Source organism: Urocampus carinirostris, chromosome 15 (genome assembly GCF_059441175.1).
Source record: "Urocampus carinirostris isolate Australia breed hairy pipefish chromosome 15, RoL_Ucar_1.0, whole genome shotgun sequence".
In the NCBI taxonomy this organism is placed as follows: Eukaryota; Metazoa; Chordata; class Actinopteri; order Syngnathiformes; family Syngnathidae; genus Urocampus; species Urocampus carinirostris.
In genome coordinates, this window is record NC_142363.1 from 19,458,032 (window position 1) to 19,485,285 (window position 27,254).

Below are 27,254 nucleotides of genomic sequence, written 5' to 3' on the forward strand. Positions count from 1 at the left end.
TGTGTTGGGGCACCCTAGTGTGCAGTGAGACCTTGTCTAGTGTGTCACAGGATAATGCTCAGTGTTATCTTTGTAAAAAGGTATACTATTGTTTATTATATTCACTTTCTTCCATTACCTTTAACATTCAAGTCACTTTTTGTAGTAACTAACTGTGTTTAGGGTGGAAGGAAATATACTAAATACCCTTTTCTGCTTGATAAAGCTGTTTAAAATGGAGCTACAAAAATAATAAAACAAATTGAAAAAGTACAAGGCGGCACGGCGGATGAGTGGTTGGCGTGTCTGCGGCACAGTTCTGAGGTCATGGGATCACATCCAGGAACCAGATTTCCTGTCCAGAGTTTGCATGTTCTCACCATGCTTGCGTAGGTTTCCTCTGGGCACTCTTGTTTTCTCCCACATTCCAAAAACATGCATGTCAGGTTCATTGTCCGGTCTAAATTAAATCTAATAAAAATGCAGATAATGGATGAACAGAAATATGTACAAATCTTGCACTTAATCTAGCTATTTTAATTATTTTATTTTGCAAAAAAAAGATACGTGAAAACCTAATAAATTCTTTATGGGTCCACTTTGGGGTGCACTTTTATTTTAAATATGATTTTTGTCAGCAAAGTGTGTACTGTTCCATGTGCTTTGTATTCCTCATTTTTGGTTGCACTTCAGAATACAATAACACATAGTGGACCAATATTACACCTTTCAATTTCTTAAAAAAATCCCCACTTGTTTATACAAAATCGAGATTTGAAAGACGACAAACTAGCCTTTTGGTATGTGCAAATAATACCCGCGTTTCCATCCAATCATAGCCCATGCATCTCCTCAGCAATTACGAAGAGTCAGAGGAGGAAAAAGGCCCGTGTTGCCCTCACTGCTATAATTTAGGGCGCTCTCATCCATGCCATCAGTTCAGATTGTAATTCAAGAAGCAACAGTGTGGAGGACCCGGCTCCTTTTTTTATGCGTGGCCATTATTGGGGGGCGTGGAGGGCTGAGATACAGTGCTGGCTTTTAGCACACGAGAGGCCAGACATAGATTGGCTGTCCAAGTGTTTTACAATTGAATGTGCTAAAGCGTTGCCACCAGCCACACAGGAAGCCAAGCATGTGGGCCCTGATTCAAGATTTTTTCTCACCCCCCTCCTCCATTCTCCCCCCTCCATGTCCTCCACTGCAGGCCTCAGTGATGGCCGGCGAGGGCTGTTATCCCCCTCGGTAATTACCACCATTAAAGCTAATCCTGCTCCAATTCGAGCTGCTTTTGTTTTCGGCTTTATCTCTCTAGTTATGGAGAGTTTCTCCTTTCAGAGTGGCTGCACAAAAGACACAGTTTGCAGAGTTGGTAATTATCTGTTACACCCTACCGGGCTCCTGTGGTCAGGTATTAAGCAATCCCTCTCTGGATCGCTGTTTACGTTTCGCAGTTTCGGGAGTTTGCATATTTTCATCATGCATTGAGTTCTGCATTCTGATTGGCTAGACAGTCTCGCGCTCCTTTTCTGCCCGTGTCTGCCTGTGCGTCAGTGATCTTTTAGTTTGAGTTGTATGCATATGTAAAATAGCTTGATAAACCTACAGTACGTACTAGCAAATATTTTAAAATTTCAAGTTTCTCTTAAAGCCAGCATGTCAGCAAAACGGTTAGGGTCTGATATGTCTCCTTCCACCAGAGTACGCCAACCGGAATTAGAACTGGGCAAAGGTTTGTCCAATCACCACAAACCTGTCACTAATTATCATCACCTATCTTAGAGACATGTTGGTCAACACACATGATTGCGTCATTTTTCATTTCCTCCGTCATAACTGCATCAGATTTGTTTTTGGTTTAGACATTTTGTTAGATGCTTTTGCCCACTTATTTGTTACTTTGCTAAATTTACATTTCCATTGCTGTTGGTGATAGTAAGGAGTGGAGAGGTGTTGTGAAAGGATAGTAGGATTGTGGACGTGTTCCTAAGGATGGGATGGGCACCCGTATGATGCGGCAGGGGTAAACCAGTGAAAGCTGTCGGGCCCTACTGTTAAACAAAAGAGTCTGTTGTGTCACCCTGACCCAAGTGACATGGCCGCTTTCTGGTGTCATATTTCATCTGGAGGGACGAAAGCATGACCAACTTAGGTGCCGACGTGCCTAACTTGTTGGGTTTTTGGGCAATTTGGTTGGCCATAGTCCCAAAAATTATGTGTGTGTTTTTTTGCTATTTTTTTTTTTTGCCTTTTATTTCCTTTGTTATTGTATGTGTTTGTCTTGCTGTCGGTCACCCCTCTTGAGGGATATGACCAAGGTAGATAGATAGATAGAACATTTCCACTGCCATGGCAGGTTTGTTTTCTGGTTGTTTGGACATGTCACTTGTTTTGTGCCCCCTTGTTTATTTGTTACTTTGTTCCTGGTTGTGTTGTGCACTCCCGCCTCATTTCCTGCTTTCTTCAAAACCTACCATAAAAAGCTCTGGACGAGACCAACCAAAACACACAAGAACATGCTTTCTATCACTCTCAAAGTTGGACGTCTCAACAGGCATAAAGCAGAGGTGTCAAACTCATTATCACAGAGCACCACATTAGCTTAAAGGCTGTCTTTAAAGGGCCTGATGTAACTTCCAAATCTAACAAAATGTAATCGAATGGTATAAAATTAAATTAACTTCTGATTCGTGTCAAACTTATGTATTCGAGTCACAAACATTACAGTTGCATTGAAAAGATGTCACCACACATCCAATGTTATAAACAACACGAACAATCAAAAATGTCCTTGGACATTTTGGGGATAATTTTGGGGTTGGCAGTGGGAATAGAACAAAAAAGAAAGAAATACCAAAATGAAAAAGTATTGAAAAGCTGAGAAAAGATAAACAAAAGGAAGAGAAAAAAGGAAAATTTCAGAAAAAAAGCCAGGAGAAAAGAAAGAAACAAAGTAAAAAAAAGTAAATAGAGAACAAAAAGAAAAAAAGTAAGAGCAAGTAAAAAATAAACACAATGAGATTTTTTTAAAGGAATTAAAAAAAGCAGGGAAAAAGAAGGAAAGTCTGTGTTGCATTCAAATAATTTCCAATTATACCAAGTCAATCTTGTTGCCAACATTCTACTTCCACCAAAAAAATGTGATTAAATACAGTTCTGTATCGTGCAACCGACTAAATAAGCCCCCCAAAATGTTAGTATTATGCGACAAAAGATACCAGGAAAAAAAAGAAATGAAAATCTTCTGAAATGATTGTTGTAACTCCGCAAAATGTAACGTGATGTCAAGTTTTGGACATGTTTGATAATGACTCAGTAGCCACACTTGGGATTGCCATTGCTCACTGTTGTTTCAAGCGTTGCTCACCAACTTTGTGTGAACGCTCAGACCCGTGGAAAATTAGAGGGACCGTTGCATACAGTGATGTGGCAGGACACATTTGGCCCACGGGCCATGAGTTTGCCACATGTTCACTGAATAAAGGTAAAAACAGTTTTCAATCACGTCTACATGATGGCAACAAAATATAATCTAAAGCAGGGGTGGCGAACACGTGGCTCTAGGGCCGCATGCGGCTCTTGGCCAATAAGAACGCAGCTCTTTGCCTCCTCATATTTTCTATATAGTGTGGCTCTTTGCTTTGTTTCATGTTTAGTTTTTTTTGTGTGTATTGAGGGTGGACACTTTCTTTGAAATCAACACAAGAACAATGTTTGTTGTATTGTAAGGAGAGGAATGTGTTATGGGAAATAATACGTTTTTAATTGTGTATCTGTATGGCTTGACAGACATAACTGGCAAAAATGTATCTTGTCACGTAACATAAGTTCATATTTTAGTTTTTTGAGCAAATTTGAGATTTGTTCCCAAAGAGCCTGTGAATAGGGTTTGTTCACGGATTTTGACTATCGTTGAACCTTTTTTGAACACAAACCCTGTGAAAAACGAGGGAGTACTCCACATGTGTTGCCTCGACATCTATTTTGACATTTATATGCTCTTCACGTAGCTAAACTCCTTCTTTGCCCCTTTTCATTCTAAAGTGATAAGAAAGATTAACGTCAAATTCAGTGCTGGATGAGAAATTAACAAGATGGAGCGTGAATTTATCAATCTCTGTGACAATACTGCTGCACACGTAATTATTCCGGTACTTATTAGCATGATGGTAACGCTGCCGGCTAATTTTTTCGCAGTAATTGCGACTCTATTTTTACGACACCTTAACTGCTATTAATCACGTTGATGATTCGGTAAATGTAGCGCAAAGATTTCCATTCCCTTCCATTTCCTCTGACCTATCGCTCAACAGATCTGCCTCTTATCTCGGAAATAACAAAATGGTTGTTATATAAAGAGCCGGCTACTTCCTCACGCGACCTGATTTAATTGACTTTTTTACACTCCTCCTTGAACATCATTTTCTTCAAATCAACTAGATGTCACATTTTCCATGAGCGCCCTCTCTACATTTTTGTCGCTTCATGAGCTGGAAAGTTAAAGGGATGTAAAGACTTTGAATTTGGACATTGTTGGTGTGAATTAGTGTTTGCCTGAGTAACTTTAACCGGCTTCTTCGGCTCGGCTCACTAAAAGGAACCGGCTCTTTCGGGTCCTAAACGGCTCTTCAGGTTGTGTTTGCTTCTTTAATCCCAACATGATCAAATATTATGTAAAATTGTGGACAAAATGACTTAAAGGAAGGGGGGAATAGAACAAAAAAGAAAAACATGCCAAAATGAAAAGTAGTGAAAAGCTGAGAAAAAAAGAAACAAAAGGAAGAGAAAAAAGAAGGAAACATTTTGAAAAAAAGCCAGAAAAAAAGAAAAGAAAGAAATGTAGGAAAACAGTAAATAGAGAACAAAAAGAAAAAAGTAACAGCTCGGAAAAAATAAACACAATGCGTTTTTTTAAAGGAATTTTTTAAAAAGTAGAAAAAAAACACAGAAAAAATAAGAAAAAGTTTGCATTCAAATAATTTCCAATTATATCAAGTGAATCTTGTTGCCAACATTGTACTTCCACGAAGAAATGTGATTAAGTACAGTTCTGTTTCTTACAACCGACTAAATAAGTCCCCAAAAATGTTAATAATATGCGACAAAATATATCAGGAAATAAAAATAAATGGATATCTTATGAAAGAATTGTAAGAACAAACAACGTTTGTAGGCCGTAACCTTTGCAATAGTACATGAGTCAATTCATTCAAAAGAGAAAAATAATTTTGCATTGCCGGAAACTCAGCAAAATGTAACTCGATGTCAAGTTTTGGACATGTTTGATATTGATTTAGTTGCCACACTTGGGGTTGCTGTTGCTCACTGTTGTTTCAAGCGTTGCTCACCGACTTTGTGTGAACGCTCAGATCCGTGGAAAATTAGAGGGAACATTGCCAGTAGGTGGCAGTAGGTCGTACTGTATGGCTCTGGGAGTTTTTTTAGCTCGGTTTTATGTCAACGCGACCCCATAAATACAAACACAATTGATAAAGGTGGCTCGGCAATTTTACTTGGGGACCGTGGTTTGCTGAAACGCCCATCAAGCCATCTATCCATCCATTTTCTGCGCTGCTTATCCTCAGTGAGATTGCAGGGGTGCTAGAGCCCCAGCCCAGCAATCTTGGGGCAGTGGGCAGGTGACACCCTGAACCGGTTGCCAGCCAGTCGCAGGGCATACAGAGACAGACTCCCTCATTCACAACTAAGGACAATTCATGTGAAAAATATATGGCAAAATACCAGTGCACCATATAGTGCGGAAAATACGGTAATAGTATTCATTATCAGCAGTTACAAACAAATAATTTACCATCAGGGAGCAGAAGCTACTTGTCCTCTTCATTAAACAAAAAAATCACCATCTGACTACACCCATGATTTGGTGCGACAGTTACTAGGAATCCATCCACAGGGCTCCAGATGGCGCTTCACTTCCTGGTCCCGGGCCTGCTGCGCTGGGACTGTATCTGATTGGTGAGCGCACCTGATCCCCCGCCTATTCGGTTCCGATGATCGACAGGCGCCTCCCCCAAACGGAATGCTGTGTATCTGAGTGACAGCCCCCACGGCTAGCGCTTCCCCGGTGACCGTGGTGTGCATGACATCATTAGTATTTTTGCAATCAAACATCTGTTTGGGATCCCGGGTCTTCACTAAATCGGCCACTGAATGTAAATAACGCCAATTATGTGTCCTGTAAATTTAGTCAGTGTTTGTCGACGGGGTAAATCAGAATTTGTGTTTATTGATTTAAACCAATGGGATGGTATAATTGAGTTGTATTTTCATTTACATGGCTACCCTTATGTAAATATAATTGGGCAGGGTTATAGCACATTGTAACACTGAGAATAAACTATAAAAACAAATATTTAAACAGCATTTGGAAAAGTGTTTGACACAATTTCACTTGGATATATCTTTGTTTTTTGCTAATAATTTATTTTTTGAATATGTCCAAATAATAGCAATGTTGTTCCTTAAGGCTTGATGGTAGACCCTCTCCTGTTCATCATCTACAAAAATAAAATTGTCATCGATCATATAGCCTTTGTATTGTTCATGCAAAACATCCTGCAAAAAAAAAAAAAATGTTCTCCATTAGCAGAAAATGTGTCCTATTTTACTAAATGTTTCATTTTTCTTTTGTGAAATAAGGTAATCAATCCTTAAAATGAGTAAAACTATCATAACAGATAGAAAGAATAGCTTCCAAAAATAGCTTCCATCCCATTTTTTTTATTTTACCAAGAACATAAAAATATTAGAAATTTGCAAAAATGTTCTACCATTTATCTTATAATGGTAGTTGTTATACATGTTACTGTTTGTTTGTTATATTTTACTGGTATATATATATATATATATATATATATATATATATATATATATATATATATATATATATATATATATATATATATATATATATATAGTACAAGTATAGTACAAGATATTATTACTGTTAGTACAATATTTTTATTGTCATATATGTTTACTTTTTTTTCAAATAAGAACGAAAGAGTCATTAAATTGACCCATACCTTTGTTTACACAGTGCTCTGTTTAATTCTATGATGTGTATTTACTGTTTTTGTCGTCAGAAAAGCTTAAAATAGCTTAAAACTTATTTATATATTTATATAATGGTAACAAAAAATACTGATACTATGGTTTAAGCAAATTCAAAATATGTTTATTTTATTGTATATTGTTTATACTATTTTTGTTTTTGTCAGAATTATTTGAAATAGGCCTAAAACATATTGATATGTTAATGTATGTTACTTAAAATGGGATTTTTTTTTTCCTATTTAAAACAAACATAATGGCCCGGCAACGTTGCTGGCTTTGGAGTTGCCAGCCTTGGCATTGCCGGGCATTCTACTTGAGTGAGATTGTCGGGGCCGTGGTTGAAAAAGCGCCAGTGAGACACTGGGGAGTGCTGGAGAGCAGTAAGTCCACATGGAGCTCCAAACCTGCTTGTACACAAAAGCAGAATTTTATCGATTTTGATGGTATTTATTGGGGGTGCCTTGCCACGAAACCTAGCTAAAGACACTTTCAGAGGCCTAAAATAATACTGTGTAAAATTTCACACAAATCTATTCAGCTGTTTAAAAACGTATAAGCCTCATACGATCACTCACACATACACATGCAAATAAAATAGTCTAAAACCTTTTTTTTTATTTCACAATGTTTTTACTGTATTTTTCCTACAAAAATATTAAAATTAGCTTAAAATGTATTCTTAGTTGAGTAGAAAGCAATGGAAATACAGTACACTTAAAAATGTGATTCAATTCTTGCTTAAAACATTGCAAAAACTATTAAAAAACAAACTATAATAAAACATTTGAAACAAATTTATTTTCTTCATTTAAGATATATTTTAAAAAAAAATAACAAGTGAAAATATTATGAAATGGTGAAAACAAAACCTGATAATGATATTGATAATGTATTTCTGCCAATAGGATTTTTATTTGTTTTCCATTATTTCTTTACTGAGGGCACACTCCCCTTTTGACCAGTACCTAGACCTTAATGATCCTAAATGGAATGCTCAGCCCTCTGAGATTTAAACTGCAATCTTGGTGGAAATGTTTAAATTTAGGCTTAAATCACAATAATATTCTATAGCTTATAATTTACCTTTGTTTTATGTTGATGGTGTCTGTGTATTGCAACATCCATTGCAGCCTGGTCATCCTGGAAAGAGGATTGGGGTTTTGGGGTTTTTAAGGGTTATTGTTCTATCTTCGTTATTCATTATCCATCATCCATTATCGGTCAGTTCATATATGTGCAGTCCCCCATCAATGTTTCTTTATTTTTTCAATGCTGAGGTTTTGAGTTTTTGCTTGCCCTCATGCAGGGTTTTATTTCAGGTGATGTGTAATAATAGTATGTAGCGTGTAGTAGTCTGTGGTATGTGCAGTCCTTTGAGACTTCTTGTGATTCAGGTTTAAACAAATAAACATGACTTGACTTGACTACTACAACCATTTGACCAATAAAAGAGTCCCAAAATTCCCAGCAGCAAAATCAAGCATACTGAACTTATATGAAACAAATGCAGAGCGGAAGGAAAGGCACCTGTAGCAACAGTTTTGTTTGAGTGACAGAAGGAGCGATGAAAACATTTGAGCTTGCAGCGCCTTGCATGCTCCCGGGGCCTTGACCAGATGGTTAGCTTCAGGTGTTTGTATATACTGTATGCATACACTATGTCTGTGTGTGCGTACGTGCATACATGTCAATGAGTGCATCAGTCCCTCAAAGGAAAAGTGCATACACAATCATGTGCACAGACACACTCATGGACAGGTAGCAAATGGCAATGCTTCTTTCAACACCCACGGGCATCCTTGGGCAATATGCTGGCACAGCACCTTCAGCAATGGAGCATGCCGGGCTGTGGTAGATAAGAAAATATGTTTGTCTTTGTTTCTTTTTTCTTGTATTTTGCTCAAGTGACAATTTTAATCAGGGATCACAAATGTAGGCATTGGACAGCCTACGTGAATAACCGTAAATCCTAGACTACAGAGCACATCTGACTAAAAGTTCAGTTTTAAATGTAGGAAAAACTCATTTTTTTTGTCTGTACGAGCCGCACTGGATTTTTAGACACAGGCTTACTCAGCCATAAAAATGAACTAATTCATGTCCACTTCTTATATTTTAAGCCCGGCGCACTCCTGGCGACAACCACGTGCTGAATTTGGCATCGATGCCTTTGGCTGCAGAACAGCGTTGTTTTCTTCATGTGTTTTCAGATTATACGACCGTTCATGATGGTGATTACAAATATGAGTACATATTTACAACTGTGCCTAAAAACATGAATGGGGACTGCGTCACCTAAAATGGGAAACCTATATTTCTAGACCAGTGTTTCTCAACTGGTTGGTCGGGTCCCGAAATTGGGTGGCAGACCGGATTTTAGTGTGTCGTGGGCCTTTGCCTTGAAATAATAGTCCTGAGAAAAGACAAGTGGATTGTTTGTTTTAATTCTGGTAATGTCTTGCATTTAGGGTGCAATTGTGAGACCTGAAGTAAGACCAGTTGAGAAGAACTGTTTCCAACAACAGCACCAGGGCAACCATACTGTGGAAAATAGTCCAAGATTGCAACACAGAAGTGTCTTTGTGTGTTGTTTTCTTTGGTGTTTGCCGCAGTAATGCACCAGATTGCATTTGCTTGTTATCGTTCCTCAAGTAAACTCGAGCGACCTGACATATACGCCGATAATACGTGAAAAGAAGTGTAGCATTTTCAATATGTAACTTCTACTGCTGTTTATTCCGGATGTATAAATTGAGTACTTGATTTGTGAGCGAAAATGTATGTAATATCATGAGCACATTGTAAATGTCCAATCAATTATTGTTAAACCTCATGTTTGCTCCTGTTATGCATTATATCATTATTGCTGGCAAAAACAAGAATTACTTTCTCTTGAAGGGCATCATAAATGTTTCCAGACGTCACAGCTTGGTTTTGTATTTATAGTGAGTCCGTTGCGGAAAAGGGCAGTTCATTGTTTCCTTAGGTATGATACATGTTTGATACTCGATGCCACACAAATAAAAATAAATAAATAGCTGAAACATGTTTAAAGCTACAGCGTTTAAAATGTAGCAAGAGAAGTACCAGCTTGTAGTATGTATTTACGGTATATGCCACTTCTGGTACCTCAATCTTCTTTAATTGTATGTTAGTTTTCATATTAATATTTGTCTTTTGTTCCTGTTGAAAATATTGCTTTATTTATCTGATCATATTTGAATATACGAGCTTGGTTTTCAATAGGTTTAATTAGGTTCATTCTAAAAATCTTTAACATTCGATCAGTCTGGCACTAACATTTTTTTTCATTTGGTCCTCTGTCCATTTGAGATTTATACCCCTATTTTTTTAAGTGTCTGTTTTCCTCTCTGCTGCCATCTCCTGGTTTAAATTTATGATTAAAGCCTTAGTCATCCTGTTCATGACACGTGTGCAAGTATGAGCATTTTTTTAGACGCATTCGAATAAACTTTTTCCCTTTTTCTTGGGGTTTGGGTTGCTGTTTGGACCGTTCTTGAAACAGACCTCTTCTCACTTTCACCATTCTCATGAAACACAAACAAAAAGAAAGGAAAACAAAAAACACCAGGACAAGCGTGGAGTTACTCTCCATCCCCCAAACTCATGTGTTCCGTTGCCGGGACAGCTTTACCAAAAGTAAGATACATTTTTATGTTCATCTTCTTTTCAGTGAGGGTTTGGGTCTTCAAGGGAGTGCAAATCAATTGTCATTCTGGCAAAAAATGACAAATTATTTCAATTTATGACGGCAGTGTTGAGCGTTCTTCGTGCATGTGATGCCACTCCTGTGGCTCTAATTATTGCAAGCACTTTAACAAGGACTTTTTTTTGTACTGTGTTGTCACCTTATTGCAGGCAAATGGGGACCATGAGTTGTCGGGATTGTTACCGTGGTTATGTGTATTTTTCCTTAACTGGGGGTTGGTCTTACTCTGTGGAGATTAGCCATCTGGCTGTAGGATGCGGGGATTGCTCTGCTTGTTAGCGACTCACTTTCACAGTTTCTCCAAAGCGGACTGAGTGACACTGCTGCCCACTCACACTGACAAAAATACTCCACTAACTGGATAGCATATGTGAGCCATTCACCGCAGGCTTTTGGCTTTGCATGTGTGTGTTAAAAAAGTTTTTTTAAAAAAGGTGAAGAGTTTTTTACTCGTGTCGTTTTCCATCTTCTAGGGGAGATGGGGGAATTAAAAGAGAAGTTGTGCAGATGTCTTTCCTTGAAAAACTAGAATGGAAGACCAATCATGCCGTAGGTAGAAATAAATGTAGAAGTAAATAAATACTTACAGGTATAAGCCGTAAATACATGAACACATGTATACATTAAGAGTAATTTATTGACAAATATGTGCATTTTGCTATTAATTTCGTCATTTACTTATTTCAATATTTGTTTTGTCATTAATTTGTTTTGTCGTGTATCTTTTCATGTATTTGGTCATGTATTTTGTCCTATATTGTCATTAATTCCAATATGTATTTTCTTGTGAATTTGTGTGTTTATTGTAGTGCATTTTGTTATTTATTTTGAATTGTATATTGCAATGTATTTTCATTTGTATCTTCTTGTGTATTTTGTAGTTTACTTTGTCTTTTATTTTGTCACAAGAAAAATAGTATTCAAATGAGGAAACAGGTAAAACTGGAGTTTTTTCACCTAGACCTTATTTGTTCATCAACTGAACTGCTTCCACATAAGGATAAGATTTTATTGTGACAAAATATACAACAAAACACACACAAGTGTAAAACACGCATACATCAACAAATATATTGTATTTAGGTCATTTATTTGTAGGTAGAACATGGTTTATTTCCATGTATTTACAGTTATAAATGTATGTGTACATTTCTTTATACATAAGGCAGGATCAGTCCTCCATAGATTCTCTCGTGAAAGTCACTTCTTCCTCTGAGGGCTTGCATGTGTGAATATTTGTCAAAACTTGGCACTGAAAGGCGCAAGTGGTGATCACATGTGGGAAAAGGTAAGGCTGAAATATGTCGGACAAATTGAACTTAGTCAGCCGATGCCTGCAATGTCCCTCAGATGCTCTAATTGAAGCTGACGCGGCTTTGGGTCTGTGGCTTCCTCTTTGGCTCAGTCTCGTTTCATATTTGAGTCTTTACTCATTTTGCTCTGACGATCTGAAAAAAAAAGAATCTTGTTAAATCAAAAATTTTGTTGTGTGACAGCGATATTACCAAATCAAAATATTATTTAGTGGGGAGAAGAAAGAAATATTGGGAAGTGTGAAATTTCTGCTAATAATTAGCCGTGAGAAGTTTGGGTATTTGCCAGGGATAGGAACGAGTTGAAAGGTAAAAAAAAACAACAACACAATAGTTATAAACATTGTGATTCACGCTTCAAGATAAGGAGATATTTCCAACATGTTCTCAATCTAATAGTAATCGATAGACAAAAGATTAATACTATTGCACAGATCCCGAGAGCTAAGAAGAGATCTGCAGGTTGGAGAACGTTCTCCGTTCGGGCCCCAGTCCTGTGTCTAGAATTAAAACACACTTATATTTTATAGCTTATGAATGACCTATATTACATGTTGTCAACATATGTGTATTGTATGTTAATGCTACATCCATTGCAACCTGGTCATCCTTTTTATTCATTTGTATGTTTTAGTTTGAATTATACTTTAATTGTTTAAATCTTATTTTTAATTGTATTGTTTATTAATGTAACATCACTTGCAGCCTGGTCGGGGGATTACCTCACGTGAGATCCATTCTCTAGGTTCACCTCATGTTGAGGTTTTTGAATTTTTCCTTGCCCTCATGTAGGTTTTATATTAGGGGATGGTGTAATTATAGTCTGTAGTTTGCAATAATCTGGTCTGTGCAGTCCTTTGAGACTCCTTGTGATTAAGGGCTATACAAACAAACATGATTTGGCTTGACTTGAAAAGCTCTCTTTAGCACAGAATGAAAATGTATTTTCAAAGGGCTTTATACAGCAAATATTGGCATTACCAGTAAATTATTTGCTTATGCAAAATTATAACATGCTACACAAATAAATAGTTAAGTAAAAGGATGGACATAAAATCAACCAGGAATAGAATGCAAACGAGTTTCGCCAATGTCCAGCAGTTGTATTTTGTGCAAGCTTGCTCTACAACTGCAAAGTGTCCATTTAAAAAAAAAATAGAGAAATATGTCATGTATACTTAAACTGGCTCATTAATTTTAAGCTAATGTTTGGAAACACTTGAGTTAATGTAATTTTTGTTAAGGTAATACAATACAAAGATGTAATGCCAAGATTTTTATCACAATTAAAACCAGTGCTATCTGTTTTTTTGTAGTAGTCGGAAGAAAAAAAAAACGGCGTGGAGTGGGATTTTCGCTGCCAGGCTGGACTTGCCCGAGACACACCACATGATGGATGAAGAGTGAAGGTTTATTACCATCCATTCCCACGTTAAATGGTTATCATCACTGAAAATTGATTAATAGTTTGTCAAATTATTTTGGTCATTCTGAAGATAGGGGAGGACGTAGGTGTGCTTGATATTAAACGATTAGCTGAAAATCATTTGGGTTTTTTTCAAATGACAAAGGAATACAAGCAGTATTATGTCCATTGGCAAACTGGTTAATCAAAATAAGGCTTATGCGACTAAATTTCCAATGATTCTTAGACACAATGGCGGGAAATAGCTCGAGTTCACGTTTTGTGGATCCCTTTGGTGTGTCTTGGGTAAGTAAAGATTGGCGGCACCCATCCTTGTGCAGGTTGCTCTTCCATATTAAACCGTTTCCACGGTTACCTATAGGAAAAGGTTCCTGATCTGACTCAGAGACAGTACCTTCATCATCTGGTCGCCATTGTTTTTCGGTCATCTCGTTTTTCGGAGATGAGCAAAACCTCGGCACTGGCAAGTCCTCGAAATCATGTCCGACACAGTTCAAGTGCACCCACAATTAAACATCTGATGGGGCGGCGACACTATCCAGAGCAGAGTAAAGTAAGAAAAAGCTCACCTTGGGGGGGCAACTGGTTCATTTAAACCAAACGCACGCACACACATTCACACACAGCCTGTTAGGAGCTAAAAACAAGAAACCTCTTTGACATTTACGCCGGGCTGCTGCTTCTTTTCAAATGCACTGTGGGGTACGACAATACCCGCTCCAGGAGAAGCTTTGAAAAGACTTGTGAGAAAACAGGAAGCTTCCGCTAGCATGCTGCACCTGGTCTACCTACAAACACAAAAAACTTGACTGAGTGAATGCCACGGGACAACAGAGCAAATAAAAAGAAATAGAATGCCGAAACAACGCCAAATGATGTCACCTGGCAGTCAAGCGGACTGCCGGCTCAGCGCCGTGTCGCGCCGCTCGGCCGCCGCTGACCGTTACGACTCACTTACGTCCTACTTTGTTTGCGCTCCAATTTTCCGGCTCTCGCTGTTCGGATGACTCGCCGAGGCAATTTTTCAAAACACACTTCACAGATACTCTGGGTACCATGAAAGACCCCCGGAGGAACATTTGCATGGGGGAGTGTTTATACTTCTCATTGATAGTCCATTTACTCTGGCAAACATCAAAGCACAGAGTATCAGCTTTGTTGAACGCCATTTATGCTGGCACGCCACGTTTGATGAAACGGACCTGAAGAGGCTCTCTCAGAGAGTCAGAGGAAGCCAGGGAAATTATAGGGGCTCGCGTGACAATAGAATCAAAAAGACGACAGAGAAAGTTCATTTTGACATATCTAGCTGATTAAAGCTAAGGCCGTCGATAGGGTAGCGTATCACACACTCGCCAAGGTCCGGCTTATTTCTGAAGAGCGGATTTACACCGAAAACAAAAAACAGTAACCATATGATAAAGGTGCTGTATTTGAGTCAGATCAGGACGCTTCTCCTGCTACTGATAACCATGGAAACCAGTGGTGTTTCATGTGGGGGAGCGAAATCATCCTTGAAAAATCGCCCTGGAGAGGGATGGGGGCCGCCAGCCTGTACTTTATTTATGGACTTAGCTGGAGTTAGCATGGATAAACTGTTTCTGCATTAACAAAACCAAGGTTCAAAAGAAGGCTCAAAACAAAGTGTTTTTATAATGCACCAGATAAACTAAATAAGTTTACGTGAACAATAACGAGGTTAGGAGGAACCGAACCCTCTCAATCGGATTAATAGCCCATACAAGACCATACTCTAATTTTGTGTGCCTTTACATGTCCTTAAAAACTGAACATTGTATATATCCTGATCTTGATCTATTTCCTGCATGTTAACGTAGCTATTGATGGATTCTTCCAATATTGAATTTAGAAATTGAATATTAAACCAGCCCAAATCCTATAAAATATCTTACTATTGGAAAAAAAAAAAAATAAATGCATGAATAGATAGATGACCTGACCTCGTTTGTTAGAAAAGTTTGCTAGTTTTACCATATATTTAGCCGGTAAAATAAGGAATAGTCTAAACTTTGAATTTGATATTTGTTCAAAATGGGCCCAAATTTCCGATTGAGATGAATAGATCTCACCAATCTTTAAGACATGCCCAATGATAACAGCTAAATGAAATGTGTTCCAAGGACTGAACCTTGTGCACCACCGCCAGACGCTCACTGAAACCAAGTTTGTGGTGCAAAGTGATCCACTTCACGGCACCAGCCTGCGGCTGCAATGGCCGGGAACCACAAAAACTAAAACACAAAAGCCAGTGTAGTCAGGTTGACTGATTTCATGAGTATCACATAGCCCCGGACCCTAGCTAGCTTCCTGTGTTGCCTCTCCATTTGGTTCCCATTTAACTGGCTTCAAAGCCAATAAAATACTAGTCAATTACAACAAACTGGGAACTTGGTTTGGGGGGAAATAGGCCAATTATATTAAACCCAGCATGCTAGAGGTTAGATAGAAGAAAAATAAAATGGAGGGAGTTTAAAAAGACGATGTAAAGAGGCAGGGAGTTGGGTGAAAAAGCGACTGATTTGGGCCTTTCAATCTGCCGGTTAATCTTCAAACAGCAAGCTGGCGGTGTGTTGGTCACTGATAAAGACTGTTGTGGTCTGTCATCACACAGTCTTCAATGCTCCTGTCAGGACGTCATTTGGAGTCTTGGAAACAGCTAAAGGCGAATGGAGAAAGGCCACAAAAACGAGGTGTGTGCATGTGTGTATTTGTGTCTGCCGCCATTTCATTTCTATAAATGCAACGTTAATCATAACCCCTGCCAGGATCTTGCCCTTTCCCCTCCTTGATTGTGTGATCAAGGTAATAGTCAGCGTTGGTGGCATTACTGAAAAATAGTAATTTGTTTATGTTACAAGTTACTTCATTTGAAAAGTAAATCCGTTAAACGCCCATCATCACCCACCCCCAGATTCATGGTTGCGAATCCCTTAAGCGCCCCAATCGTCACCCCGGTGGCACCCATCATTCTCCAGGCCGTTTTTTTAGGTAGCGTTCTGCTCCCCAACATGAAACAGTACTGGTTTTCATGGTTAGCAGTAGCAGGAAAAGCTTCCTGATCCAATTCATATATAACACCTTCATCATCTAGTCGCCGTTATTGTCCGTGTAAAGGTTGATTTTTCTCTCTAAAGATGCGTGTGACAATATTGATTCCAGAACTTTAATCACTGGAAAAAAACAAGGTCTATTCTGTTCTGAAATTTTGAGTGAGTAGGTTTTTTTTACAATTACTGACACCCAAAAGTACCACAGTACTCTGAAAGTAACTATCTAGTTTAATATTTTTGTAAAACCACTTTAAATCAGCCACATTATGAAAAGCAAACCAACCCGTGGAAGTGGGGAACCCTTCATATTTCCTCGTTTTTGCAGAGTTTGCAAACACAGCTGAGACACTCCATATCCATTTTTTCTATAGGCTTTAAAATCACTTAAAGATCTCCTTCTCCTTGTTTGTATACTCACCAAGACATACTTTATTTTCTCCAAACATGGTGACGAATATAAATTTACAAAAAACAAAGACCAAAATTCAGCACACTTTTACCATATATTCCTTGCTCACGTTTTCCCCACTGATTTCTTGTTAGTTTGTTGTATCTCCACATGCACTGCCTATCATTCACTATTGGTGACACTCAATTAAATATGCGCATATAAAATGACAGACTTTTATCAGTATTTTACTTTATAGTTGTATATACAGCTTGAATGCAGGACAGTCGGGAGAATTTCAGCATCCTCGTACTCTGCTCTTGAGACTGCGCCACCACAACTGTATTCAGTTGTACTTTGTTGGTAATTACAAACAACAGGGTACATATATTGAGAATTAGCTTTGGCTAAAATGTTATAGTATGTGACATGAGTTTATGGAGCATACTTGTCCCTTTTCAAATAAACGAAACGTCCTTACTTAACATACCCTAGTCCTAATAGTAGCTTATGAATTATGGGTTGAATGTTACAATGTGAGCTAAAGAAGAACAGTCATTAATCAGACTCCGTTGTAAATCATGATTCACTATTAATACTTAGCGATTGTACCAATATTTGAGTTACAAAACATATCAATTACAGCTACAGTAATTGTGTTCTAGGAACGCTTTCATTTTGTAACACGTTAGTCTTAACACTGATCACAATATCCGGGTCTTGCCCTCTGCCCTCCTTGATTGTGTGATCATTGGTAATGGTGTAAGTCCAGACCATGAAGTTTTCTCCAAAAAGTGTTCTTTATGATGTTATAGGAAGCTTTGCTTTAAAATGTAGAGACGGAGGCGCTGAAATCTGAGACAGGGTGATATCAAAGAGCTGACTTTCTTGTTTAAAGACTAGTCCCGCCCACCACCGGAGTTGGACTGCTGTTGAAAGGATGTGTTTATTGCCCACCGACTGACACTGTAAAAACAGGCTGAGGAGCTAATTGGAGATGGCAGAAAAAGTCGCTCGTCCTTGTGTCCGTGTTCGACTTCATCATTCTTTTTGAAGGAAAATCATTTGAGATTCATGCATCGGTCTCAGGTTACTTCAATCATCGGCCAAACATTATTCCAGAAAGGATAAATCAGCTGTGTGACTTTTAAACAATATCTCCAGATGGTTGTAAACTAAGCAAAATTGCATGTTCGCAGATCGGTTCTCCAGTCATAGAGAAGTTACGTCAGTTATATTATTGTATTAGTGGAAAACAAAAAAAAAAACATACGGAATGATCTTTATAATGTCAATGTGAAGAAAAAAAAAGAAGGCTACTCAATTTGTAACGGACTGGACATACGAAGTTTTTCCTAGTGCTGGGATTTCTTTGTCCTTTTTCCAAATACCTGTTCTTTAACCAACCAAATGGCCCTTCAAGTTTTTATTTATTTATATATTAGTAGTTATTTAGCAGTTTGCACAGCTAACTTGAGAATTAATTACAAACATAAATTAGTAATTTCTAATAACTTACGTTTTTCACTCAACAATCAACGTTTAACCAATGTGTTACTTTGAACTTGTTTTATGCCAACCAAATTTAAAGTTGAGCAGCTCAGAATCCCTGAAAAATACATGACACAACCAATTATAAATCTATTTATTTTTCAGTGCCAGATGAAATACACTTTAATACAGTTTTTAGCACCTACATTTTTGGCAAAATTTGACTCATACTCCATAGCAAGTTTTACTCCGACAGATACAACAAGTTAAGTCCCGTCAAGTCATGTTTATTTGTATAGCCCTTTATTACAGGGAGTCTCAAAGGGCTGCACAGACCACAGATGACTGCAAACCACAAACCATCCCCTGATCTAAAACCTACATAAGGGCAAGGGAAAACTAAAAAAACCTCAACATGAGGAAATTAAAGTAACACATAATACACATATATCGTCAACAGTAAATATCGGTCATTCATAAGCTATAGAACAGAAGTGTGTTTTAAACATAGATTTAAACAGTTCCAATAGTTCTAATATGCACTCGATGTTAGTGACTTTTAGTAATGGATATAACAATGATATATACGAGAACCATAACTACATATGTTTTTGAGTTTTTTGTTGTTTTTTGGGGGGAGGCGCAACAAATACATCCATCTTTTGCAAATTTCCACATAATTATTTTGTTTTACTATTCTTCACCTTTGTTTTAAACTATATACCTGTCCAAAGGTTTTAAATATAAATTCACAAATTCTGACTTTCTGTTATTTCACTTTGTATGCTAATCACTTGACAATTACTGGTATGATATGTGGATGATGACAAACTCACAAACAAACAAACGGAACTATTCTACAAACCTTCAGAAAACATTGGATACAAGCATAAGCATGTTTTTGGTAGGATATTGAAAATACAATACAGTATACTCTGTTTCTGTAACATCCCCTTGAATATATCAAATATCCATACATACAAACCAATGTTCCTCAGTATAAGAAAACACCCCATCCCCACTCTTTCTCAGGCATTAAATTAACAACCACGTGTACAATTTCACTTCAATTTGTTCATTCAAATACTTGTCTTTTACAACGTCCTTGATTTTGACATTAATAGAATCACACACTTTGAATGTACTCAGAGGAGGCATGCATTACAGTATAGATTGACTTTTAATTGCCTGTGCACAAATAGTTGGGTCAATGGGGAGCCTTCCCACCCATCAAGTGTGAAATGAAACAACCAAGGGCCGGGTTTATTAAAACTCTAAACCGCAGGCATAAAAATTGTGAGTTAACTCTTTGTATACATTGCATACACAGTTGGTGGGAATACTGCATTACCCCTGATGTTTTGGTTCATTCTAATGAGAAATTATATTTGAGACACTCTTTAAATATGTCATGAGTGGAGTGTAGGACCAGTTGGTATGGTTTGCTGAAATCTGGCACCATGGCATGGTTCATGTAATTTATTTCAATGTTGTCCTTCAAGTCATTGTTACATAGATGTGTGAAGATGCTACTTTAGTCAAGTCAAGTGAAATCATGTTCATTTGTATAGCCCTCACAAGGAGTCTCAAAGGGCTGCAGAGACTATTTCAAAATACAGACTATCATAACAAGATCGCCTGATCTAAAACCTACACGAGGGCAAGGAAAAACTCAAAAACCTCAACATGAAGAAAACGAAGAAACCTTGAGGATGACCAGGCTGCAACGGATGTTGCAATACAAACAATTTGTTTGTATGTTGTGTGTCAAACAAATTTGGGTAGGACTTTGACATCTACAAAAGTGGAATTGTTACATGTTTATGGGCCACTACAAGTGCAAATGTGTCATTTTAATTATTATTCACGGATACCTCAACCATCAGTGTCTTAGGGGCACCTCTTCCTGTGATGTGTCTTGGCCAAGTACAGCCTGGCAGCACCTGTAAAATTTGAGGAACGAAGGAAAAACAGTCTCTTTTTCGTCTTTCGAGGTGGCCATTTTGAGCTTTGCAATCAAATGAATATGACATCACAAGATTTCTGCTAAAAAATGTCACCTGCTTTCTGAAGCAGATCAGTGATTGGTTGTTGGATGAAGACAGAGCAACATTAATGATGAATCCTTAATTGGACTATATTTTGGAATTATGTTTCAACTAAAATGTGAAAAATACTCCGCAAAATGAGAAAAATGTATGTTTTATATATTTGAAAATATCAGAAAATAATGGATTACGTGTTGGGCAAAGAGCATATATATTTGTTTTCTTTTTTTTACTTTTTTCATTCTACTATATCTCATTTTTTTAGGTTTTAACCAAGATATGACAAATATTATATAAAATAGGAAAAATTATCTTTTATAAACCATTTTAGACAGTAATTTAACTATTTTTTTTGGAAAATACTCTAAGAATTAAATTGAATTTCGGAGTGTAACTTAATCATAAGTGATTTAAGAAAAATAACACTTGAGCAATGATTACTTTATAAATATTTATATAACAAGATTTTCTCTTTTCAAGGAACATTATGTATTGTTTTGTAGTTTATTACATTTATTTTGTATATCTATTTTGTGTGTGAAAGTTTACATACTATACTTTGGCAGAATGCTAAATTGATAACATTGTTGTTATTATTTTATTCTTGTCCAAATGATTGATGAAAAACAGTTTTTCTTTTTTTTTGGGGGGGGGGATATTTATCCCTCGATAGACTTGTCAAACAAAACAAAAAAAGAAAATCAGGCAAAAAAAAAAAAAAATCTCAAAGTGACCTATTTATTAAGAACTGAGTATTGGTCATTGTTTGCAAGTTGTTGGTCTCAGTTTAAAAAAGAAAGTTCAGAATGTTCCTGTATTTTGTATTTTTCCCAATTCTTAAAACAGATGCACAATATGTATCTTAAAGCGAAACAAGGTGAGGCAAACACCTGTTAGTCATTACCGCTTTATAAGAGAAAAGTGTTTTCCTGTTCACTGCGCAGTAACCTGCATAGCAAGCACTTCCCGGTCTTTGCATCCGATATCCGGGCGGTGGCACATGGAAACACGCTGGCACATCCGAGCGAGTCCGTCAATCTTTCATTAGGGCCGGGGTGAGCGAGGTTACCCTCCACTCACTTCACACAGGCACATCTGCTCTGAGGCTGATGCCTGGAATGATAATACCGCCTTCTCCCCGTTCTCCTTACACGCGTTGTCCTTACTCCCAGTTGTTCTTTACCATTTTTTTTTTACCTCCCCCTTGTTCAGATCTGCTACTCCCATCATCCTCCACCGCCACCACGAGGGCATCCATGTTGCGTAGGTGGTAATTATTTGTGATCTGCAGACTTAGACTTGACCTTTCCCGTGTTATCCCCTGAACATGTTTTGGGTGGTGTTGCCCCTTCTTGGTTCTGGGCTAGCCATTCTAGGCTCTATCAGGAAATAGATCACTGGGAGCACTTGTTTGTACACGTGTACGTCTCTGCACAATGTTTCCCTGTGTTGAGCGCGTTACTGAAGAGAAAGTGATTAGTTATCAGTGTTCAGCAATCGTATCATCCCACAGACTACTGACACCCGAAAGTAGCATGCTCCTGTGAAAATAACTATAAAGTTACAAATTACAATATATACCAACGATGAAGCCAACCCTAAACTTGCTTAAACATAGAGACATAATATAAAAAAATAATATGAAGTCTTCATATTTCTTGTATTGTGGAATCTTGAGAGCTTGAAAACTAACACAGACGAGACACTCCATATCAATAGTGTCTTTTGTCTTCAAACCACTTCATGTTTCATGTTCAGTGTGTTTGAGACAGTGCTATTGTAATTTTTTTCAGTTGTATTTTTTAAGTAGAACCAATAAGGGTGGGCAAATCGATTCGAATATCAATGTTATCGATACTGAGCGAGCACTTGGATCGGATTGATCTTTTTGTCTTAAGATCAATAAGGTCTTCCCATTTTAACTATAACCATAAAAAAATAGTGAGTCTTTCAAATTCCATCCAATTGTGATGACACTTTATTTGCACTACTGATTTTATTTTCAAAATGTTGAATTATTGTTCAATGAAAAGATACATATTTTCCAGGCTATAATAAAATGATAACAGCTAAAGAAATACAAATTAAAATAACTTGTCAGTTTTTTTTTTTTTAAATAACATTTTAGGTGTTTAAAACTAAAATCTGCATGAGATTATAACAGTAGACAAAATAACATATTTTATAGAGAATTCATGTTATGGATCCTGGTTTCACAACTAATGTTATTGATTATTCATAAATGGTTATTCTATGTGGAAGAATTCAGTTAAATTTATGCATTACCATTTGTTTTACCGTATTCTCAACTCTTGAATGGATTATAAGGCATACTTTTCAATCTGGCAAATTTGGGGGATAGGGGTGCACCCTACTGTCTAGAAAACACGGTATTTTAATTGTCTTGTTGACATTGTTACATAGTATTTGTATATCTGTTACATTAATGTTTTTTTTAGTTTGGCTCTCTTGACTTTTATCTTGAAACAGTTGTAATGCAAATTCCTTATATTTATTTTTCATAGTGCTAAATTTTGCATTGTGGTTATTCAATTTAAAAAAAAAAAAGACAATTTAAGGTTGTTTTTACCATAATTACAAACTACATCAAGGGTGAGGGATTCAATTATTATATGATCTTGACGTTTCCAAGAAAAAAGTATCAGAATGTGACCCGACTCGATCGATACTAACTTGTTTTTACTTGGATTGGATCAAAATTCCAAGTATCGTCCTCCCCTACTGCAGACTCATACTTGACCTTTCCCTGTTATCCCCGACACATGTTTTAGACTTGTGTTACCCGCCGCCAATTCTCTAAGTAAATAACCGACCCGCTTCTAATCCATGTGGTTCTGTGTCTGCACAATTTTGGGGGAATACAGCTTTTAATTACAAGTGCAGCTGTTTAAAAGGCTCCATAAAATGAAGAAGCAAACTTAAATTATAGATTCCAGAGTCAATTGCTCGGCCATAAAACAGCGTATATACTTTTAATTACTCTCATATTTAGCAAGGGATAATTCGCACTTTCTAATTGTAAACATTCCCGGGCTAATGATTCCAACTGGGTTCTGTTTTTCGTCTGGGGCTGCGAGGGCGCACCTCTATGCTGCAGCTTCCTGTGAGCTTTGCTGTCACAGCAGTCGCTGTCAGTTTGAGGGCCGCCTGCCCCCAAATATAATGGGCTTTTTCTCCACAGCCTCCCCCGAGACTGAATGGCAAGGAAGAATTCACCGTGGCTCATTTGGAGCGTCAGAAGGGGTAGCTCCCTCAGACACTCCCGGCAGGTTTGTAACGTTCCCGAAAGGAGTTGTTAACGCCGGCGGAATGCAAACACTCATGTTGCTCTTGCACAGAAAAACGTGTTTTTGTACACCGAGGAACAAGAAGGAATCATTAGAATGATGCTAAATGAAAGACTTTTGTAAAAGAACAATGACAACAATCATTGATTATATAGGATTCTCTACTAACAATTGTCAGGGTAAAACAATTTCAAGAGATTAGAGGCAAGGATATCTTTTTGGTTTGAAAAATAATAATACAATAAATTTATAAATGAAATAAATCAAATGAAATTTTATAACAATGAAAAGCAAAATAATCAAATCTTTATTATTCACAGAGCATGTTTATGGGTTTTATTGGACTTTTTTGTGTAAAGTTTGTTCATAAAAAATGTGTTGTGGGTTCATATGAATAAAAAACACAGTTTTAGTAAAAGCTCTGTTTTTTGATAGATAAGATAATCTTTTATTTGTCCGACAATGGGGAAATGTATTTTTTTACAGCAGTAAGACAGTGAATAATGAATAACAGCTAGAATACGAACAGTATAAAAAAACATTTAGAAATATAAGAAAATAGAAATAAAAACCAGGATATTTCCAATGGCAGGTGTGCAAAATAGTTAAAGCAAAGTGGCCAGTAGATAGATAGATAGATAGATAGATAGATAGATAGATAGATAGATAGATAGATAGATAGATAGATAGATAGATAGATAGATAGATAGATAGATAGATAGATAGATAGATAGATAGATAGATAGATAGATAGATAGATAGATAGATAGATAGATAGATAGATAGATAGATAGATAGATAGATAGATAGATAGATAGATAGATAGATAGATAGATAGATAGATAGATAGATAGATAGATAGATAGATAGATAGATAGATAGATAGATAGATAGATAGATAGATAGATAGATAGATAGATAGATAGATAGATACTTTATTCATCCCCGTAGGGAAATTCACACTTCCAGCAGTGTCGTTGTGTTGAAAATAAAACAATAATAAAGTAAAAGGAATATAATACAAAAATACCCAATTTAACATGTTGATATATAATATTTAAATAGTGCTACATAAAATACACACTGTAATAAAAGTAGGGTAATATGCAACGTCGGGGTGTGGTTTAATGCGGGCTTTTACTCCCCTGGGTCGAGTTAAAGAGCCTCATGGCATGAGGAAGCAATGATTTCCCCACTCTGTCCGTGGAACAAGACTGTGACAGCAGACTGTCGCTGAAGCTGCTCTTCTGTTTGGATAGCCTAGATGGTAAGGCGCCCGCTTTGAGACTGGGAGGTCGGTGGTTCGCGCCCCGGCCGAGTCATTCCTAAGACTTAAAAAGTGGTCGGCGGCGCCCTCTGTTGGCTGCGGCTGCATCGGCTCGCTACAACGGGTCAGGTGCAATCGACATTTCGTTCTGTGTACAGTGTTACACAGAATGACAATACAAGGAAATTATTATTATTATTATATGATGCTGTGTAGTGGATGTGATGATATGTCCATGATTGACCGCAGCTTTTTCAGTGCCTGTCTCTCAGTAATGTGCAAATATGCAAAATCATGGAGGGTGTCCAGACTATCTGCAGCACTGCTTGTTATACAGTCTCACAGCTGCAAGAAGGAATGACTTGCGGAACCGCTCCTTCACACACTTGGGGTGAAGCAGCCTGTCACTGAAGGAGCTCTCCAGAGCAGATACGATGTCCTTCAGGGGATGCGAGATGTTCCTAGTCATGGATGACAGCAGAGCCATCATCTTCCTCTCTTTGATTCACAACCGAAATGTGCTTATTCTAGTTTTATGCCGTGCCTCCAGAATTCTATAAATATTAAATTGTCAGTATATGTATGTCTATCTTTTATATAGGTCCTGTCACTGTGTCCAGTTTTTTACCACATTAGACAGAAAGCCAATACAGTAGTTCTGTCTAATGTAAGGTTAAACCCACAGCTTTGTATAGCCATTCAAACAAAAAAGCGCTATGGGAAAGTAATATACTTTCACCTTCTCAATATTGACAAGGAGGAAAGTTCTTTATTGATCTTAAGAAACAGTTATTTTGAAAAAAATGTCCAAAAGATTGATTCCCTGGATGATTAACTCTCATTTTTCAGTTGCTGTGAGCACTTATTGAATAGAGAACATTAATTTTACCTTTCATGCTTTCAGTGTTGGGCACCCTTAATCTCACCAGGTGTGATTTTCATTCTTGTTCTATTTTCAAAACTCAGCGCTTGATGTTTGGGATGTACTCCCAAACCCCAGGCTGGCGTCTGCGCTTTAAGAACTTCTTGTTGCTAGACAGCTGCACGGCTCGGCCTCTTCACAGCGGTGGAGCAAGCTCCGAGGAGCTTGACAAAGAAGCTTAAAGTCCTCTCTAAGTCTCTAGACCCTGGGTCGTCTGCATACCCCAATCCCAGCTTCTGAGAAAAAGGCCTGAATGCAAGTTAGGCAGCTATGGTTACACCGGGGCAGACCCCCACCACCGCGCTCGCTCGCATTACCATTTTTCCCCCCAAGCTGCTTCAGTCTTATAGCCCAGCAACAGGTTCCTCTTGCGCTCTCCTCTTATTTCATAACACCATGAAAGAGTTTACAGCCATAAAGCTGGTGCTGCTGCCAGCGGACTGGGTGCAGAGTTAACCCCCTTAGGGGGTGTGCAGGCGTAAAGCACGACAGTCATGTCCTCTGCATTGTGCCATGTCACGTTTTGTGCAAGTTTGCAAAGGGGTTTTCAGGTACAAGTTTGCTTATGGAAAGTCCAATGATTTTCTTATGTGACAAAAGAAGTACAACTATTACAATTTCATGATTTAACAAGCTTAATTTACAAGGAAATCAGATTAAACAATATTCACTCAACATTATTTTCTCAACCTTTTGACCACGAAAGATAAAAGTTAGGACAAAAGAATAAACTGGGTAATAGACTATCCAAAAATGTATCATACATTCTTGATCCTTGCTCTATTAGTGTCAAGTTTGGTCGGAAGGAAAATAATATTTGTGTGAGCTGCATTAATTCATCTCATCTCATCTCATCAGCCGCTTATCCTCATTAGGGTCGCGGGGGGGCTGGAGCCCATCCCAGCCATCTCCGGGCAGTGGGCAGGGGACACCCTGAATTGGTTGCCAGCCAATCGCAGGGCACACAGGGACAGACAACTCATTCGCTCATTCACACCTATGGACAATTTGGACCGGCCAATTCACCTGAAATGCATGTTTTTGGAACGTGGGAGGAAACCGGAGTGCCCGGAGGAAACCCACGCAAGCACGGGGAGAACATACAAACTCCGCACAGGAAGTCTGGAGCTGGATTTGAACCCACGACAGGTTCCCATGACATAAACTGTGCCGCACAAGCGCTAACCACTGCGCCGCCGTGCTGCCTCTGCATTAATCGGTTAAATATTAATAA